The sequence below is a fragment of the Cyprinodon variegatus genome, unplaced genomic scaffold (assembly GCF_000732505.1).
Source record: "Cyprinodon variegatus isolate N-32 unplaced genomic scaffold, C_variegatus-1.0 Scaffold647, whole genome shotgun sequence".
NCBI lineage: Eukaryota > Metazoa > Chordata > Actinopteri > Cyprinodontiformes > Cyprinodontidae > Cyprinodon > Cyprinodon variegatus.
The window spans coordinates 161,350-183,056 of NW_015151100.1; the positions used below are offsets into that span (position 1 = coordinate 161,350).

The following is a 21,707-nucleotide window of genomic DNA, read 5'->3' on the forward strand; positions in this document are numbered from 1 at the left end:
GCAAACAACTGTTTAGAGAAACATCATGTAAGAAAAGTGGGATTATCTCAAGCACATGCAGATTATCCTCTTCCATTTCATTCTTATAGCAAGAGGAAGAGATCACATAAAAGACTGAAGGAAGCGGCACAGGGGAGCAAAAAATACCAACATAATCCAAATGTTTTCAGAGAGAAGACATCATGGTCTGAAAGGAAAACCATTCCACTCTTGGAAAAGCCTATATAGTAGAGGTGGGCAGTGGTTTTGGCAGAACCAGCATATCTGGTACCAAACAGCGCACCTACAGCGCACCTGCTTCCATGGCAACCAGAAGACGGATTGCTCTCCCTTACAACAGCAGGCCGCTTCATGCTTTAATGTAAAGCGACAACATGCCGGAATTAATTTGTGCGTTGTCAATAAAAAAAGATCCCCTGAACAGATTCAATTCTAAGGAAGTGAGAAAAGAGGGCAATTTTCCCATTTATGTTGGATTCCACACACCCACCCCTCCTCTTCTAAACACACCCCCTACTACCACACCATCATTTTCCAGGGGTTTTGGAGAACTTTCAGCCACTTCAAGTGATCTCACTCCTGAAGTAGTACGAGGCAGCGACAAGAAAATCTTTAACAAACGAGAAAGCAATTCCATTTCACAGCAGCGAGGAACCGAGAAGGAGGGGCGGGGGAGTCAGTCACTGGCTTCTAAAGAGAAATAGAAGCCATGGATAAAAGCTGCTCAACCTAAGATATCTCCAAAAACAGAAAAAAAGCACAAAAAGAGAAGAGCAGCAGAATGACTTAACACCAAATCATCCTGCTGTACGTCTCCAAGGCTTACTTTGCCGACAGTTGACACAGAGAAAGCTCCATACATTTATTAGCATGTGTGAATACCACCATGATTTTTGCCCCAGCTAAATCTTCTTAAACCTCTATCTCCAACTGACAGAGAAACTCTGTACAACAATCTGAACAACAAGGTATACATGACAATATGCATTATTATGCATGCTCACGCTGGGTAATAAAGTCTTTTGTTTTAACAAGCTTAAATGGAGGAGGATAAAACCTGTTTCTAATCCTTGATTTAGGGGACCAACAGCAAAGGAGTATGAGTGATCCACATGCAGGCAGTGTTAGGGTGGAATGTTGCATGCTCCCAGAAGCAGACCCAGAGTGCCTTCCTAATGTATTTTTTAATACTTTGTTTAAAATCACAGAAAAACGTTAGACAGCAACAATAATAGCATATAACACAACAGACAGGTGAGGGATAGAGCTGTAGAGAAGCTATAAGTAGGGATGGGTTCAAATATCTTAATCTTTGAATATCTCACAAAGGATTGATATTTAAAAGAATATTACCCCATTAACACTACCCTTGAAAAACCGATCCATGCCGAGACCGTTCCGAGCTCGGATCAGTTAACCAGACCGAGCTTGGTTCTGACGACCGTTTACACATCACGCTATCTCGGTTCCTCGACTCCTCGCCTCCTAGTGACAATCTGCTGTATTACTGCCAGTATTGAAGGAGGAAATCAAGCAGTTGGTGGGGGTAATGCACCAAAAGATGTTTGCCAACCACCATAAAATACAAAAAGAAGAAGATTTTGATTGTTGTTTATAGTTGTTCTTCTTCTTCTGTTTTGTGTTGGTTGGCAAGCAACTTCCGGAGGGGCATTACCACCAACTACTGGAATGGAGTGTGAATCGGGATGTGCACTCAGACAGAGATGACGCATTCTGCTCATGAGCTCTTGTTATCAGAGAATCGAGCTGAGCCCACCTCTGGAACTGGTCTGCAGTTAGCGCGGTCCAGTTGTGTCTAGCGTGGTTCAGTTCAGTTTGCTTTCCATTTACACACAATAAGTTATCTCAGTTACCGAGCTCGGACCGGTCTCGGCACGGTTTTTGAAGGGGAGTGTAAATGGGGTAAACGACTCAACAGCAGAACTATCAAGAAATGATAACCCACCTCAACTGAGAGTTTGAGCGGGTCTCTGTAGGAGCAGCAAAGTTCATAAAAATAATAAAATCTATTAAAAACAAGCTTTTTGCCAGAAGACTTGCTTTCCAACACCAACAGAGGCATGAAATCCCAACTAACAGATCATCATGAACATACCATTTACACTGTGAAACAGGGTGGTGGCAGCATCATGCTATGGGGATTGTTTTTTGTTTGACTGGGAGGGAGGATAAAGCTAAATAGCAGGGCAGTTCTGTATTTTCTGGATTAGAGGCTGCAAGCATTGATGCTAGTTAGATTCACCCTGAGGCAGTAAGAACTGGAATGATACAGTATAAATAAATTAAAGTGTATAGAATAGAATAGTGAATATAAAGACCTTTATCTAGATCAACCAGATTTATAAGAATTTGAATATTTTTCAGGGCACTGTATCCTATTAGTCAGTATGTGGTTTATAACAAGCCATTTTGACAGCCAACCTCTGGTCCTGTGTCCGTCCCAGCCCATTACAAACTTCTCACCTCTGCTATCACTAATGAGGCAATGACATGGCTCACCACCAGAACTCAGCTAAGCTCCAATCTGCATTTCCTCTTCATAAGCCTCTCTCACCAACCAGTACATTTCCTCTCAAACTCCACATGTGAAAAATGTATATATTTGTAAGTGTTAATATGTAATATTCGGCCAGCACCACACAGAAGGTTCTGAAAGTGTCAGAAGATCACAGAGATTCGCCCTCCCACCAGCTCTGTCCTTGTTCCTCTATTTTTTTCCGAGAGAAAGCACTATCACAGCTCTCCACGGCACCGGGGGAGCTTCAGTGTACAAAAGCAGCTCTAATTCCCCTGACAGTGAAATTGGTTCACTTTACCAAGGGTATCAAAGTACTTCATCAGTGAGAGAATTTTAAAATTTAATATCTGAAAAGCCCAACCAAACTGTGTGTGGAATGGAAAGCTCTCTGTGTGGAAGGAAAACACAGCCAGATAAAACAACAAAGATGATTGGCGGCAACTGATTTGGAAAGAGGTTACTTCAAACAAAGCCCTGCTATGTACTTCATATAAAAGGAGCAATTAGCCCCGCCTGGTGTGTCCTTTAAAATACCCAGCCAACAGATTATTGGATGCAATCATAGACCAAAAGAGCTTAATTTACAAAGCTAAAATACTCAGGAACACATTTTGAAATCCCTTTTTGTGCATCATGTATTAAGGATTTTAGGAGTTTCATTTCTACAGGAGGACAGGTTTCATATCTTTATTTGGCATGGATGAGTGTTACAGCTGGCTTTCGATGCTACCTCATAGTAGGCCAGGGTCAAACAAAGTGCAGAGCTTAACAGCTCCCCCACAGCAGGGGGGAATGGGCTTCTTAACAACTAAAACACAGACAATCAAATAAACAGAACCCTTTGTCACACTCAAACGCACAAAAATTCCCAGGCAGATAAAATCAAAGTCACTAAACAAACAAAGCAGTACTGTCATTTAACTGAATGAAGCCAGCAGTCTGTGTGAGCTTGACATCCACAACTACAGAAGTCACATGTATAAGAGGGTACCAGCTTGCGGACTGTTTCTCTCTCCAACTCTCTGCTTCCATTTAAAACTAAGGAGTAGAATTTGATCAAATTCACCCACAGAGCAAAGAATTCAATCAGGGATGAAGACACAGTGGCAGAAGTGTTTCCAGCTAGAAGATGACCTTCACAGCCTGTTGGGAATGGAGGAAGGTCATACAGAAGATGACAGCTGATTAGAAATTTCACTGGTCTGATCAGATATACTAACTTAACTGGCAGATTATTAGGTACACCTTAGTGGTACTGGGTTGGGTCTATTCTTACCATCAGAACTGCCTTATGTGTGTCATAAATGCAACAAAAAATAGCTAAAACAGTCCTTTACAAATTTAGATTTACATGGTAGCTACACAACTTTGCTGCAGGTTTGTCGGCTGCACAAATTCAGATACCAAATGATCACAAAGCTGCACCATTAAACCAAAGTCCAGTGTCTGTGGAGGCAATTAGAGTACAGTGAACTCTTCATAATATTTAAGAAACTAACTTTAAATAGTGTAGTACATTACCATGTTGGAAACAGTTACCAGAAGAGTAGTGCACCATGGTTATAAGGTGATAGAAATAGCAACAGTAATGAGGTAGGCTGTGGTATTTAAATATTGACTGAGGGTCCAAAAGTGGCAAAAGAAAACAAAATCAAACTGCGCTTTATTATTACACTAGTAATCCGAGCTGAAATTAAGTTCTTAACCAAACAATGCTATTCAAACCTTTTAATGTTCAATTTTCATGGGCTTGTGGGACTTTTAGTCTCATTTTCCTTAAATTTTGGTATCAGTTCAGAAAAAAGTGGTGCCCAGTGTGGTTTTCTGGTTCTGTATTCCACATACTTCCTGTTATGTGTCAAGATATTATTTTATATATGTTAGTTGTTAGGACACACCCTTAATATTTCACACAAATAAAGCAATGATTATATAGATTGTGATTAACCGAAATTTTCTGCAACGTTCATTTTCCAATCACAGTCCCTGAGCTTTAATAGCTACAAAGATCTACATCAAGAGTTGATTTAAAGGAGGACAAGTTTCTACACCAAACATTACCTTAAAGCAGTTCTATGTGACTGTGACAGTAAACTCTTTAAGACTCTAGTGCTTAGGTTTATTTTTAAATGCATACTTACTTGAGATACTCTGGTGGTCCATTATCTAAAATAACTCCTACCTAGTCCCGTCAACATCAACAAGCATTTCTGTCCACACAACTTGAACTCCTTTACTCTTTTTTGTAATGTTATCTAATGATCTGCATCAGGATCTATACATGTAAACCTGCAAAACTAGCGGGTGACTTAAAGTCCATTGTGTCTGCTTGTCCTCTTTTGACCTTTGACTCTGTAGAGAAAATAATAGGGTGTCAAAGATATTGAGTGCAATTTTCTCTTAACAAACTCAACACAGATAGCAGAGCTGGTGTGGCTCAGGGGACACAGTCTACCAACCTAAGCCAATCCAACATTTCTAGAACTGCACCAGTGTGTCATGAATGTTACACATAAACCCTCTCCAAGGTGAGGTTGGAAAACAAAATATGGCCTCAAGATAACGAGTTCATTAATAGATATAAAATTAAAGGTAGTGAGGAAAAACGGTAAGAGAGATGGGAATAAACAAAGAAATGGCAGCAAACTGTAGACACGCAGAGAAGTTGGCACTCAGCCATGAAAAGACAGCTGGCAGCGACATCCTTCACAAACCTGGCGGTGCACGCGGCATGATGGAAGCAACCTCGAGAGACGCCCGGAGAAAGTGAGAGAAGAAGTGGGGATAGGGGAGGTATGAAGAAGGGGGGGTGGCGGTAGATAACGTGGCTTTTGTCTTCAGACTGCTGTGCTAATTAACACAGTTCCACATACAAGGCCTCCTGCTGGCCTCACAGGCTGGCCCCTGCCTTGTACCCCTACAAGAAGGGACAGAGTGAAGTCTGTGTTGTTGTGTAAGAGGAAGGGCTGGGGGAGTGTGAGAGATGAAATGGGCTGAAAGGTGAGGTGAGGTCTGGTGGCCTTGTCTGAAGGTGAGTCAGCTCCCCCGCCAGCCTTCAGCCTGGTTCATCTGGCGTAAAGAAATGGAGGGAATGAAGATGGATGGGGTGGTGAATGGGGATGCTGATCAACTACACAGTCACTCATCAGCTATCTCCCTCTGCTGCTCTTAACATCTAGAGGGAGCAAGAAAGAAAAAAGAAATGAGACCGAGAAGGACAGAGCAGAGCAAAGGGGGCCAATGAGCCGACAGCAGCCCAGTCACAACACTGCGGACACAAATCCAGGTTCTGTACCATTAACTCCAGACTGTCATAAATCAGACAAAGCCAGCCAAGAGGACGAGGGAGAAGGCCAAACACAGAAGTCAAAAAAAACAACAGCAGCACAGCACTGATCAGGCGGGCAGGGAAAACAACCAGCAACCTGTGGAAAGACAGAATTTGTAACAAGCACCTGCAGACTTTAGAGGGCTCAAAGCACTAAATCAGGACAGTAAACCTATAATCTATTCTAGTCTTTATATAGTTTTTAGATTTGGCTTGAGGAGAAGGAGAGAGAATTGGATTTATTTCAATTTTTCCAAATTGAAAACATTTTACATAAGATTATTCATAACCATTTTATTTTGTTTGCTATGCCAAGATGAATTTCAATATTTGAGGATTGTTTTTCTGTGTAAAGCATTTAGCCCTCAAAACCTTTTTCCTACTGCTAATTATGTTGTGCAGTAGTATGGCCTAAGTAAACTATGCTGACAGAACAGTCTGCTTGTTTAAAACAGCCTTAATTAGCTACTATTTTCCCTCCAAAAAGCCTATATTTTACTATCAACAGTAACTCTATAAGCCAAATGTATCAAATTAAGAATAAATGGCTAGTATTTGGCATTTAAAAGCTACAGAGAAGAAAACTTAAACCCACAGCAACCTTAAACAAGACACAGTGTCTTAGTTTGTGGGTCAGACAGAGGGCAAACCAGAGATAACAATATTGCACCTTTGGGTATTGACCAATACCAATATTAACCTGATAACCGACAGAACACACAAATCATATGTACATGTATTACTCATCTTGTACTGCTGGATGTTAGAAATAGCTTAAAAAATATTTCTTAAACATATCAATGATCATCAACAATAGGTATCAGAACTACTGACCCATGTATTATTAGCTTTAGGTTATATAAACTTTAAACCAAAGCAGACAGAAGCACAGTGTCTGTATCAGCTTTCTGGTATGGGAAACGACTGCTGATGCATTCTAATATTTGTTTTTAGTCGATAGCAATATGATTTCCAATATATTATCGGATAAGGACATCCCTAGGACAAACCTAAGTGTTGACTTCAGAGGTTCGGGGATCAATATATTGTAAACCTTTTTCTCTGTGTGTCCTCCACCTACATAATAGAGTTGATCTTAATTTGCAAAGTTTGCAGATCCCTGAGTTGATAATTCAGACCAGATTTATTAAAAACACACAAAAAAACAGTAGATGCCCTAACAAGCTTATACTTAAACTAACCATTTTGTTTCTAAACCTCTTTGAAAATCCATTTTGTTCATTTCTATATCAACTTGCAAAGAGTAAGGTTGAACCAAAATGCTTCGAAGAGTCCCAACTGTTACACCAAAAGCATTATCATCAAAAATAAACAAACAAGACTTCTCTTTTTGCCTTATATTAGCAGTACTGATGCTAGAATATTACCAGGTGACCTACTGTTACAGCTGCAAATACAAATGCTCACACCAGCTAATTGAAGTAGAATTCTGAGGTCAATATACAAACAGAACAAGGCAACAGGTTGGGGAGGGGCATCACTACATTACTCCGAGGTTCACAGCATATCAACAAAGAAAACATTCCAGCACTTCCTCTGTAACCTTTAGCTTACATAAAAATAACTAATATAGTAAAAAAAAAAAAAATGGATGTGGTTGAGTAAGTTTTATCCAATTTTAACATATTCAAGGAAAAACAAAGTGTTTTTATAAGTTCCTGTACACGTACTAAGGCTATGGCTTTTTTTTTTTAAACCTTGCATTACATTTCAATAATCTAGAGGTTACTGGTACAAGCAGATGAGCTATTCTGTCATCATGACATTCACTCCAATTTATGATGCACATTCAAAGTATGAGGGCTAGTGTTTTATTAACACGGATGTTGCTTGAACAATTACCATTTCTGCATCTAATAATCTCAACGGGGGATTTCCTGACCCAGATTTCAACCACACCCAACCCAGGCATGCTGTCTGGCACCCACCCTGCTGGCAGATTAACATCTGCTTCTTTGCTCGCAAAGTTGTACACATATTCTATAAGACGCTGCTAAAAGGCATCTACTCAAGAGAAACAAGGGAGAGTGTGCATTGAGTGGTGTCAGACAAAAACATTTGATTCCATACAAGACTGTGTGTAGGAAGCAAGGCTTCAGATTGGCACAAAGTGGCAGCAGAGCAGCCTTTTGCAGAAGGATCTGGTATGAGTGCGCCAATCCTGCCTCACACAGCAGCACACCATGGGGAAGCTGAACATTTTTACGGTTGGATCCAATTAATTTCATCTCCACACACCACACATTTCAACATGCTAGGAGCGTTAAGGAGAGGAGGTTGAGGTTTCAATAGGGTGGAGGTGTGCAGTGAAGCAAGTGGGAATGCAAAATAAAGAGGAAGAGCAAAGGATGAGCCAAGGTTGGGGAATGTTAGAATTCCCCGTTTCTTGCAAGAGGTGAAGAAAATGCAATTATACATGCCCTCTCAGGCTTTTCAGGCAAGTGCGGTGTGTAGAAGTGAGAGGTTGGTGGTGGGGTTTGTGCCCGGCGGCAACCTGCTCTGCCATTTTCTATGCTAATAGACGCTTGTTCTGCATTATAACAGACATTTGGTGGCAACACTCAGAGCATGAAACAGGGGAGGCTGAGAGCACAGCGAATCTGTGGGTTGAGGAGGAGGAGGAAGAATATGTTGTCCTAAGTCTCTGGAGATGGCTGGAATAATGAAAAACTCTCTGCTGGGACTTCAAAGCAAGCGGATGGTCATTTCCTGTGGTGACGGCTGATACGGGCCTGCATGTTCAGGCAACTAGCACGCACGCACTTAGTCACACATTCCTGTTAGCAAAACCTCTGCCGGTGAACACCACTTGCTTTGATGGTACAGCTAGGCCAAAAGAGGAGGAGAAATAAGGCTTTCGGACGCAGAATAAATTTTAACAGCCTTTGTGTGGCCCTGGCAGAATCATCCAAGTCTTTCAGCTGCTGCCTTGGGGTCAGTACTTATGCAATGTCAGTGTAATGTCAGAAAGAGCTTGACGTTTTACACTGCAAAGAATCATTTGTTGTGAAATGGCATTAAAAGACAAACATATTGTAAGCTTTTGTTAGTCCCTCTGCCAAACAACAGGTATTTTCTTGGCAAACAAAAAAGAAATTAATATCCAGGCATAATTCATCATGTTCATTAAGTTATTTTAATTCCAAAAATGTTGGCTCAGAATGGTTTGCCATAGCCCAAAGAACTGATGTTTAAATGTCTGAGATTTATTGGGCATTCAGAAAATTAATTATGTCCTTCTGGTAAAACTTTCAAGACTAATTCTTTTAGGCTGTCAAAGAAATAGTCTGAAGATTTGGCATTCGAAATTGTGGAATAGCAAATAAATATGCAAGTTCCGCTTCTCATCAGTGCATTGAAAGAGATGGGGTCTGAATGGTAATCTACTGGTTATCTGTGTCAGGACAGAGGGCAGCTTGGTCAGTGTGCTGTGCACACAAACAGACCAGCAGCAGCCATTTCTGGCTTACCACATTTCTTATCGCATCATCTTGTTTCTTTATGAAACTCTGAATACCCTGCAGGCCTTTTCATGGTATATGCAGCGGGTGTGAAAGTTTCATCTAAAAACAAATTCATGCATGTCTTTTAGTCTGACATGCTGGTTAAAGTCTGTAAGAGCCTATCTTGTGTGGCTGAGTGAGAACAAAACACTAACATCTGGTCCTATTCAAAATGCCAGAAATTCTTCTGCTGCTTGGTTCACATTACTTCCTGAGCTTGCTTTCTGTTCAGGTCAACAGATAAACTATGCCCCTCCACACAATGCCTTGGCTTTTCAACATGTAATCGAGATGGCGTAATCTGACAAGTGATAGGGGTTTACACAAAGTTTACACTCAGTGTGGATGAGCCTTAAGCAGGAAGCTCTAAAGAAGCTGCTCTGATTAATGTCTAACCTACTGCAGGCCCTCCCCTACACTGTGTCAGGCAGGGGCAACTCTCAAAGGAAGGGCATGTTTAAGGCTTTGTCAGGACAAAAACCTTCACCCCTCCCTCTTATTCCCACTAAGGATATTCCCTCCAGCTGAAAGTTAGCGATGAAAAGCAGGGGTTAGTAAGATCGAAATACAAAAGTCAGGGGACACAGAACCTTATGGGCATTAAGGGAATTAAAAAGAAAAACTCTGACTCTTTAAAAAAATAAGAGACTGCTAGCTGTATAAACTCCCTGGATCAAGTCAATCAATTGATTACAACTATGCTTAGATAATTTCCAAATAACTGCAAGAGCTGAAAATCCACTACATCTTCAATGAAATGGCAAAATTGACAGCCTGATTTCAAATCAAAATCTTGACTACTTTTCTGCTGCCCATAATTGGTCGTGATTCGAATTTGGGACTTGTTGAACATCCAAACATTCAAATAGAGGAAAGCTACTTCAAGATAATGTCCAATGCAGTGTACAGCATTACTTTAATCAGTTACAAGCAGTCAGAGTTTCTGATGAAAAGATTCATACTTCAAACTTTCTCGCATAGTTTTTATTCATGGGAGTCTTTAAATGTAGGTTTTCCCAACTATCCCAAATTCCCATAGCTGGAGTTTTATTCTCAGGTGGTACTTCTACATTTCTGACTGGTAACATAAAAAAAAACATCTTCTCAATGGTAAAAAATGATGCACCACTAGAGGATTAATGCAGTTCAGATGTTAAAAGCACCCCACTTAGAGACATTTTATAAAAGAATAAATGTTAAAACAACCAATATAATTCTCGCTAATATGAACTCAAAATGGGTACAGGCTGGTTGGCTATTAGGCTTCCACCAATCTGAGGATTTTATTACAATCATAAATACTGATGGGGTCTAATTTTGATGGAAGGCAGAGCACAATGCAAACATTTTTATAAAAAAATAAAAAATACAAAAAGACTGCGGCAGGATGTTAGACAAGGGATTGATAAAGCAGATCAGGGACATTTGAAAATAAGAGGAAGTGCTGTTGAATGAATGAACAGATTCATAGGAATCCAGCGTAGTTTGCTTCATGGTCGAATATGTGACAGATGATGATTCAGACACAAATAACGGTTAGTGTGATTGATGGGAAGCAAAGGTTACCAAGCTGCTACCACTAGCTTTACCAAGTATCCTGTTACACATCCTATGATTTAACATGTCAAGTTCAGTAGAAATATTTTTTAATTAGGTGTAGAGAATCATGGAGAACGTCTAGAACATGCAGCGTCAATAGGAACTGATATTAAAAACAATTGCTTTAAGCTCTGCGTTGAAAACAAGAGGGGGCCCAAACAACAGCTTTGAAGATTTAGGTTCTCATCTTTAAACCACAGTAAGCAATTCGCTTTAGCATTTTGCTGTGTAAGCCACAGAAATCTTATTTTATTTTCAAAAGAGCTACACACTTCAGCTTGCTTTGTACACCAACCAGGCTATAATTCCCATACGTCACCCTTCCTTAACATTTCAGGACGCACTTGTTCCAATTCCCCCACCCTATTCTCTTATCTCCCATGTTTGACAGAGTGATGTCCTCAGCCAAAATCACCCTGTCTACTGCGTTTCCCCAGGAGATGGAGTGCCGGTGATGTAGACGATTCAATCAGGGGGAAGTGAAAGAGCAGATCACAGACAATACGCCACAGCCCCATTACCCCCAGTACTCGCTTACTGCTATGACGCTTAGTTCGGGCCCCTACCTAATGGGCCATAATATCATTTTACGCCATGTTCAGGCTCCTTATTCCAGATCTAAACATAACTGTGTCGCCAAGGCACAATAAAAACAGATATATTTCTTTATTACTCCTCACAAAGCATATCACCAGACCTGAGCACCCCTTCCAAGGAAACTAATATCTACAGGAAGCTGCTCTTTTCCATGGTTCATTTAGAGTAGATGCACTGTTCTTATTACTTTGAGCTGCACTTTGCTGCCCTCATACTCCCCATACTGTTCACTCAAACAATAATAGATGTTTAGTTATAATAAAATGAATACAATATCTTCACCATAAATAGCGTACTCAAAAAGGCATTTTCTCTGTCTCCCAATATATCTGGATGTCCATCATGCCTTAGGCAGAGAGTCGCTACATGTTTAATTCAAAGCCACAGCTGGTTGTGAGTTTTGTGTCACTGTATAGATTAAAACAGAGACATGGCCAACCTTTGCTCACCTTTGTCTCTGCCTTCTATTCACCCAATAATAACATGCTGCACCCTTTAACGAGAGGTCATAGAGACTCATTACTTCGGTTGAATGCTGGAAAAGAATGATCAGTATTTGGAGTATATGACCATTCACTTCCTTGTTTCCCTCAATTAGATATGGGGATAACATCTGGTGACCAGAGTCTGACAGTTTTCCACTTGAGCATGGCTAAAAAATGATCACCAAGGGTCACCTTTCACAATAAGGTAATGAAGATTACAGAAGCAAACTGTGAGATATGCAACCTAAATGAACCAAAGACATAAAAGTGAGAGAGAGCTAGACTTTCAGCACATAACCAAAAAGCTGAAAGTCTCACATCAAATGTTCTCAGTCTCATTCTTTCAAAGTTTCAACCTCTTCATCAGGGAAATTTTTTGGCTTTGGAATGTGGAGAACCTTTTGAAAATTCCCGAGTTAAAATAGGGGTCGTCTCTTTTTAGCAAAGATGGGCAAATGCTTAAAGAAAGATTCTAAAGAAGAACATTGTCTTTCTGTGAAAATAAAACCAAATGTATGTCTAAAATGAAAACATGAAAGCATGATGTATCGCTGCTTTAGCTGCTTTTCAAGTAAAGATTGATTACCTACAGCAGACTGTGTAGCTATCACAGCCTCATCATCAAATGCATCGCTACATAAGCCTTACAGTGATTCACAAACACCACAGGTTTTCTGTTATGAAGTCGTAACTGTGTGAAGAAGACTTAGTGTAAGCCATTTTGTTTGTCACAGATTTGTTAAAAAACAAAGCTTGAGGAAGTAAAGAAGCTGCTAGCAGCTTTTAGAAGGAAGTCGGGTCTACATCTGCTATACAGTCAAACTGCTAGGAAAGAGTGAGACCTCACCAGATACTAGGAAGCTAAATATCCACCAGCAGAGCAGCATTGGTTTTATAAGTTGGGGAGATTGACTATTCCAGTTATGGAACATGCTGGATAAAGAAACGTTTTCAGTCTTTTGGAGGTAAAAGTAAAGGATCAATAATTCTACTGAGAATATAGGAAGAGAAAACAGCTACTATTACTATTTTATCTGCATACATATTGCCATATGTAAACATAATGTTCTAAAAATTATACAGAAAATGCATTTTACAATCAACTCTTACAACTTATCTTTGTTTTGACACAGTGACATCTTTATATGCATATTCAACTGCCTATACGAGTTGAGAGTAAATAACAGCAAAAACTAGGGGAAACTAACTGATGGTAGTATTTTTGATTATAGAAATTATGATAATCAACTATTAATAGATATTCTGAATGCTAGCTAAACAATAGTACCTGAAATAAATACTTTAACTTGATCCAAAACATTTCGGTGTTGGTCATTAAAATATCCAACTATGCAGGAAAAAAAAAAATGTAAGAAAGAAACCTGGAACATCTAAAATACGTTTTGCAAGTCAGTGCTTTACAAAAACTGTGATTGAAAATTATCTGTCCTAGGTAAAACAGAATCACAATTTAGAGAAGGGAAGTTATTATCCACAACAAGGAATACTGCCCTACCCAGGGAATGTGGCTCCATTATCCTGTACAGCTATATCTATGTCATTTACACTATGAGGGGTGTGTGTGTGTGTAGACAGAGGCAGGCGGGAAGGTTGGGGAATCTAATCTCTCACACTGAGGAGCGGAGACAGGCGGACAGATATGCTCCAAACCGAGGATAACCCCGGCAGTATACACGGATGAAATGATAGAATTACATGGGCATTAGAAAACCTGCCGAAATGTTTGATAATGCAGTTTATGGCTGGAGGTCACACGGGGGGGGGGGGCTTTTCACTAATGAAAATATGGACAAGCTCTTCTTGCTGCTATTTGCAGCAATGAGTTGATGTTGCTCACTTGACAGATTCTTAAAGCAAATATTAAAAGATTTGTCTTTATCACAATTTTCTCCCTGAACCTTTACATAATGGCAACAGTAAATATAAGCCCTACCATCCTGGTTGAGGAGAGGATTATTGTTGTGTCAACAAACCCCCATAGATAATAGTAATTACTGCCCTTGCTGCTGTGCTATCAGACTGAGGCAACTTCACTAGCTGACAGCTTGGTCCTAATTACCGAGAACCACCAATTACGAGCTCCATTTCATTATTTATATTCCACAGAGCAACCAAATAAAAAGAGACTTCAGTTACTCCTAGTACTCACATCTATGGCAGCTGCAGAGGAACCTTCAGAGACCCGAATCATTCTCTCAAAAGTTGTTTAACTAGTAACCCTGTGAAAAACGGGACTCATGGTGCACTCCATATGCAAAAAGTTGGGAATCAAGCCAATATGGAAGTGCTATGACTTTGTTTTTATCAGGAACAGGAAGTTATCCAACTACGTAGGAAGTGCATTGTCTTCAACAGTAGCAGTACAAATTTCAGTCTTTCAACAGCATGAGCTGTGCACAAACACTTAAACTAAACAGCATCTATTTTAAAGGTATCCTAAAATATATTATAAAAAAAAATAAAGGCACTAGCTTTATCGGTTAAGTTTATTCAACCAGACTGATTTTCACAGATGTTCCCCATCACCCACTCCTTCCAAGCTGTGTCCAGTGATGGCTGACAGGAGGGAAGAAAAAGGAGGGCTGAGGGCGGGGGTGTGAAATTCAGCTATTCCTGCTCCAGTGATTTCTGTGGAAACTTGGCAGATCATCGTGGAGATTTGTATGTCTGTGGATTTGACATCAAACTGTTTGAGAGGCTCGTCTGGAATCAGTCTTTCAACAAGCAATCCAGTCACTCTCCCTTCGCTGCTCAAGCCATGTTCCTATAATTCCTCTGGGCCACAGTTCCAAGCCTAACAAAAGCTGCAGATGTGGTGATTAACTCAAAGTATTTTATAGCTCTTACAATCCACTGAAAGACCGCAGCTATTACACCTGCAAAAAAAAAAAAAAAACATCTCTTTGTAAAAGATACCAAATAGGCAGAGCAAACAAAAAAGGCATCTGCATCAGCTATACAGACATCTCCAATAGCACACCTTGGTGATAAACAAAGAGTTGATCTCCATGATTCACTGCAGATTCAGTGATTCATAGAATAAGCTGAAACGGAAACTCACGCTCAGAAAGCTGTAAAGCATGCAGAGCTATCTCATCCCAAACAGATAACCGCTTGCAAAAACTGAAAAAGTAATTCTGAAAGGAATGCGCTGTAAAAACCCAAAGCTCTTAGCGTGTAGATGACAGCTGCACAGGGCAGGCCTTGTTTGCACGGCCTGGAGTGGAGCAGTATATGTGGCCTGGAGGCCGGATCTGCTCCAACTGTGCCCTGGCAAGGAAACGCTCAGCCCGGTCTGACTCGACAGCTTGGATATTCGCAGGAGGCAATGGAAAACTGGAACGCTGCAGAACCATGTTGGAGGTGGGGGAGCTTGCAGGAGGAGGGCCAGGGGCCTGTGATGAGTCAGGAACAAGGTGGTTTATATTATTTTGGTACCACAAGGACATGACATTTGCAGAGTCTGATGAGCAAGACCAAACGAGACTGAGTGAAGGTGGTCCCGTTTCAGTTTTAGCCCAAGGCTACAAAGCCTAAGATGTAGCACATGTCTGGAGGACATATTGGAATTTCTAACCAACTCTTAACATTTATTAGGTATCTATATAAGCTGTAGCAGTCAAAAACTTGTTGGAGATTTAGCTTATTCAATTATCATTGGAGATAAAAATAAACAGTTTTGGTTTTCCTCCTATGAGCTAAATCCTAAGTATGAAAGTCACTGATACCATGGGAATAATATCCTTTGGAGGAAAACAAACAATGAATTCCAGTCATTTAGCATATCAAATGTATGTATGAATATCCCCATGTGTAAAAGAAGAGAAAGGTTAACTTTTAATAATTTGAAATAAGGATTTTTTTCATCATTAAAACTCTAAAGATATGTGGAGGTTTTCCAAAGTTTAATGATATAAAGAATAATTTTAAAAGGAGATGCACAGAGAAATCAGTTGCTAACCAGAACCAGTCTATTTTCAGCTTGACCTGCTCTAACCGTTGACCGGAAAATTAAAAATCTTATCTTCTACCGATCAGTGAAGACACCACAAAACACTTTTTGGTGTGGCTGCTATTACTGACTAAAGACTCAACGCTTTGCAGCGGTTGTTTCATTGTGTTTTTTTTTGTTTTTTTTTCAATCAAACATTTCATTAAAATAAAAGCAAAGGAGGAGAGAAAAGCTACTTAAAGGGAAACCGTTTTGCAGGACATGCTGGGACATGTCTGCCGTATGTTCAGCACATAGAAAAGGAGTATAAAATAGAGGTGCTTTTGTCTGATCCGTTCAAACTTTAAACCTTTGTCTGGTATAAAACAAGCCGGCAGCCTTTTGTGATACACTGTGTTTAGACGAGGCTCCACTTTCTCAAAGGAATAAACACAGACTGCTGCTTTAGCAATGCTTGCCACACTAACAGGGCTTCTTGCAAACCACAGTTTAAAAAGTCAACTGCATAATCATTAAGCACTTGTGTTAATACAGTTAAACCCTGTGTTCCAGTGACTGCACTCTCAAACACACAGACGCATCTGCTTGTAAAATAAATGAGGAAGGATAAATACAATTTCCATTACTCCAATTTTGAAAGAGAAAGCGGAATCGGCTAAAGTCAGTAATAAACATGTAACAGATGAACAAAAACTGATGATCAGCAAGTCAGACACAAATTGGAAGTTTTTTAAAACTATATTAATCCATCCCCAGGCCTGATTACCATTTACTATACAGCATGAAGAAAAAAAAACAACTTCAAATCTTAAATCCTGATTTCTAGAATTTGCAACACTCTGTTGCACAGGCATGTAAAATACAGTGGGTTCCACCCTCTCACTAGAAAAAAAATATTCTTTTGATTTTTCACATGCTAATTTGTTCATTCCCCATGTAGCTCTTTGCTCTGGGGTAGGGCCAAATGCAAAGCCTCCTGGGAAGAATGATTGACACTTCCTAAGCCTCATGGATAGCAAAAAGCATGTCATTACCATGACATTTACACCATCTTCTGGGACATGAGATGAAGAGTGTAAACAACAAAAGGGATAAACAGCGAAAGCTCCATAAATAAGGAGTATGAATGTTTAATGGCATGTATTTTGGGTCACACGTGTAGTTTAAATATTTCATTCTGGCTGTGCTCACTTAATAGAACTGGGATGGAGAGATGCCTGTGCTCTGCTACCTGGGGTAGCTAAGATTTGAAATTATCAACATTTTATTTATCTGTAACAGCAGAGGGCTGGCTGGTGGGCACAGAGGACTGCAGGAAATTTGATGGAAAGTGGAGCACAACGGTAATGACCAAAGCAAACAGCTGATAATGAGAAAGATGCATGGGGGGAAAAAAAGCAGTAATCTGTCAAGCTAAGCAGAGATGAGTAAGAGGCATCCAGAGAAATCAGGGACTCCTCAAACGTTTGATGGCTTAGGGACTTCAGGAACACCACAGAAACAGCTTCCGAAAAAAAGTTATAAATATCTGGCAAGCATTAATACATCATTCATAATTCTGTTGTGATGTTCTTCACCTTAATTTGTCTCTTTGACTAGGTGAGCAGTGTAGTGTTTCTCCCCTTCAATTAAACCCGTAAAAGAAAAAGTTTTAACAGCGCTCTCTATAAAACCAATCTAGCAGCAGTTAATTACTGAGGATCTTCAGTTAATGAGCATCAGAGCAGATTTAATTACTCATATTCCTTAATAAACAACTAGAGATCTTAATAGCATGCAAATAAAGTTTTACCAGCATGGACTGAGAACTTTTATAACATCCCCCAACTTTTACAAGGTTTGCCTTATAATTGGGCCATTGTTTTCTGAGAGAGTGCTGACCAATTATTGCCCAGCATTGTTCCACAGCTATAAGTGAAAGAAACATACAAAAAAAGTCATAGTATTTCATAGTTTGGCACTGCTAGTAAATCTCCCAGGTGAGGTAGGCAACTATCTGCTGGGTATAAGAACTACTTCCTCAGTGACCCCTTTTTTGAATCATTTTGTTTCCCACAGAGGTGTGTGAAAACTGATAAAAAATACAAGTAAAATTAAAACTGCTAAGTAAAAAATTAGGCAATTACTTGGTTTCTGCACATTTCAAGGCAAAATACCATAATTTTTCAACAATTTTGGAAAATATTTTTGGACAGATAGACCAACCAAAGCTAAAGGTTAAATAGTTAAACACAATCACCAAGCTGTACAGCAATGATGCACAGTTTTTTCTTTGATAAATTTTTAGTAGGGAGGATTGAAAATAAAATCTAGAAGTACAATATTTTTTCTATCCACTTTTCCTTCTTGATCCTTGTCCAGACCTGGAAAACACCCATTTTAAATACCGTACATGTTCTTACTGCATAGGAGTTCTGTAATTATACCACCTCCACACCATTAGCTCACCATCCTGCTGTTTACTCATAGCAGTTTGATACACTGGGGCCTGGCTTGGGAGCGATTCACCCATCAGGAGCTGAACTGCTTTTGTTCCTCCCACCTTGGCTAGTGCCCAATGGGTGACCATAAAAAATTACTCAAATCCAACTGTGTTTAGTGAGGAGAGAGAGTGCGAATGAGAGAAAGTGAGAAAATAGGGGGGCTACAGGTGGGAGTCTAACAAGTCTAGCAGCAAAAACACAGCTTCAAAGAAAAAGAATACAAATTGAGAAAGATTTGACAAATATTTCAAAATAAAGTCTGATGGGCAGAGCTTGTGATCCAGAAAATAGCTGGACCCAGAGGATTCTTCTCTACTCAATAAAAGCACAAAAATTGAGGAAAGTAGACCAAGTAAATGAGAGGATAAGTGAAAATAAAATGACCTTGGGTGCTACTCACTAGAGGGAGGCCGACAGGAGAGCGGCGAGCGTCTTGGCTGCTGGAGTGGAACAGAGAAGGGTGCAGCAGCGGCTGCACAGTGGGTGCTCACTGGACACTTCAATCACAGGTAGCCGTAGCCCCAGGCGAACTTGGCCAATTAGCCACACAGCGCCGCTGACCCCCAGCTTCATTAAGGGCTCGGGCTCTGGAGGGAAGAAAGAGGGGAGGATTAGAAGGTGAGAGAGGAGACTGTCAGTACTGTTGAAGGTTTGAGAAAACGCATGCACACCTTTACACAGACACATATGCTTAGTGAGGAACTGAAGGTTATAGATAAACACAATCAAGTGTGGGAAAGCACTCAACTCCACATGTATGCAGTGCCCAATTCAACCCCAAATCCCTGAGGGTTTAGACCTGTAGCAAAGGTGGTGGAGGTGAGAGAGTTAGAGCTGCAGAGGCCAGAGGGCAACGCCTCCACAGCTCCCCCAACACAGCTGCAGTGACAGCAACAGGTGTGGTGGCCGGCAGACATGCAATTATCAAGCTGAGATTCTGCTCTTTGAGACAGAGACAACAGCAGATCAGAGGGAAGATTAGAGCTACAGGGAGAGAAGAGAGAGGAAAGATAGGAGGAGACAGAAACAAGAGGGAAGAGAGGAGGATGTATTACTACAAGTCCTCAGAGGATGGAAGGGAAAAAAAATATTCATTTATGCTCTTTTGATCGCAAATTCTTCAGAAACGACTTAAAAAAATGCAGATCAAACGCCGACCTACTCTGAATCAGAAGTTAAGTTTAACTCATCAGCATGAACGTGATTTAGATTGGACTTTTCAAGATGTCTATGATTTATTTTCTCACGCTGCTATGATTAAAAAAAAAAATTAAACATTTAAAAACCGAACTGGGTGAATGATTTTTGGGAAATCCATTTTGCTGAGATTCTTATGAGACAAAGGTAAAGCTCATTGTGTTGGTTCCCTGAATCAGCTTTTAAGCACAGACCATAGAATCTCATGTACAGCTGTATCTGAACATAATCTCGGTCATCTTCGATCATCTGTTTGTCGATTTCAGGTGTTTCCAAATGACCACTACTTATCCACTTTTGAGCAATTTATTAGTACCAGTGAAAGTAAACGACAGAGTAACTATTAAGATCTTATGATGAACAACCCAACATGATTGCTATCTCACCTTTGTTTCCCTTGTATGGCCATTAAACCTTTTTCTTTAAGGCATTGGACTCATTCATGAGAGTATGTGGGAAGTTTTAGTTGAGGAGTCTCCTAGTCCTTCCTAATCCCAAGTTCAAATGTGCAAAAATCCAATCATCAAAAGTGGTTTCAGGCTAGAATGGGGGGATCTAACTTTAAGCTTCAAGAATGTCCCAAAACTCAACTGCACTAAAAATGGATAAACTAAGCTAAAAGCTTACTCCCAAGACACAAACCACACAAATGTGCTTAATCAATTCTGATTAAAAGAGTGGTCACATATGCAGGCAGATTTGTGTCTGTCATGGGATATAGATAAAAAAGTGAGTAATTTCTATACTAAATATTGGGAGGATACTAGAGGGGATACTTATTCAAACAGTGTTCAGTGTGCATATATGTATTAGAGCTTTTATATGCAAATTCAATCCCACATAGATTTTCTAAAAAATATGGTCTACAATTTCGACTCATTAATCTTTTGCAAATGACTGAACTTGTATAATTTCTCCACACCCAAAACATTTGAAACTAAAGAATAAGTAGGGATGTGTGATATCTCAGCACTTAAATCGATATAGTCTCATGTTGATCATTTTCTAATGGTCATGTGGTACATGATCAGGGATGTGACAGTGGCAGTTATGCAAAGCAGAACTGTAGGATGTGGAATAAAAGCAGAGAAGCAATGTAAAAATGTCGATGAAACGCACTATATACACCTTATTTTAACATGAACAAATTTACTCAGATGGATGAGCTGTAGAAACGTATACAAATCTGCACTACACCCTTTAAAAAGCCAAACCATCTTGTGTCGTTTCAGAGAAGGTGGAGCAGTTTGTGGTTATTTAGGACAGGCAAGGCTCAGCCACAGTACAGCACAGAAATTGTTTTCTGCTTTACAAAAGCATAAATCCACATAGTACCTCTGGAAAACCTATAGCAACCTAACAGGAGCTGTGGGATTGGGAGAGTTTCATATATGTGCTCCCTCAGATCACAAGGCTCGACCTAAAGGGTGTGCTGTCAGAATAACAATGGCTACTGTCAGAAGGTCTGTATGCTCGGGTGGAGGAGATATCAGACCTTTATTTAAAACAAGTCAAAGATAAAAGATCAATGGCCCAATTCAGAGCAATAACTGGAGGGAAAAGTTCAAAAACATAGCGGGAGATTATGAGGGGGAGATGTATGAGCAGATGAGGTGGGGGTGTGGAAAGAGAGCGAACGAGGAGGGATCTAGCTCATCTGGGTGCTAGTGGCTTATTGATCGGAGAAGACACACAGCTCCAAGCCATTCATCACAGGCCATTCTCAGGTCCTTAGATAAGTCCTGTGATAGTGCCTGCTGCTGAGCAGCTGCAACTGGCCACATCCATTATCGTTCAAACGAAGCCCACTAGCCTGGGAATAGCCACGGAAAGGGCTGCTGGGTGACATGGCAGAAGGAAAGCTGGATTAAAATAGAAAAGAAGCCTGTGGTTAAGGGCCTGTAGCTGAAGTAAATGTGTACAAAGGCAGGAGCTGCTGTTGAAGGGCCGGAGTTTGATGAAAAAATGTGCCCCGACAGCCA

At 40.2% G+C, this 21,707-nt stretch overlaps 1 protein-coding gene across 4 annotated transcripts in view; it reads right to left on the bottom strand.

Moving 5' to 3' along the window:
* Positions 1 to 21,707, bottom strand: part of plxnb2 (plexin B2) — a 164,839-nt gene that overhangs the window by 112,810 nt on the left and 30,322 nt on the right. For 3 of the 4 annotated variants that reach the window (XM_015393549.1, XM_015393547.1, XM_015393550.1), the window contains one exon: positions 18,929 to 19,115. The exons of the other annotated variant lie outside the window; for it this stretch is intronic. The gene's annotated coding sequence lies outside the window, so the exon portion shown is untranslated. The remainder of the gene's footprint in view (positions 1 to 18,928; positions 19,116 to 21,707) is intronic. 4 annotated transcript variants of the gene reach the window in all.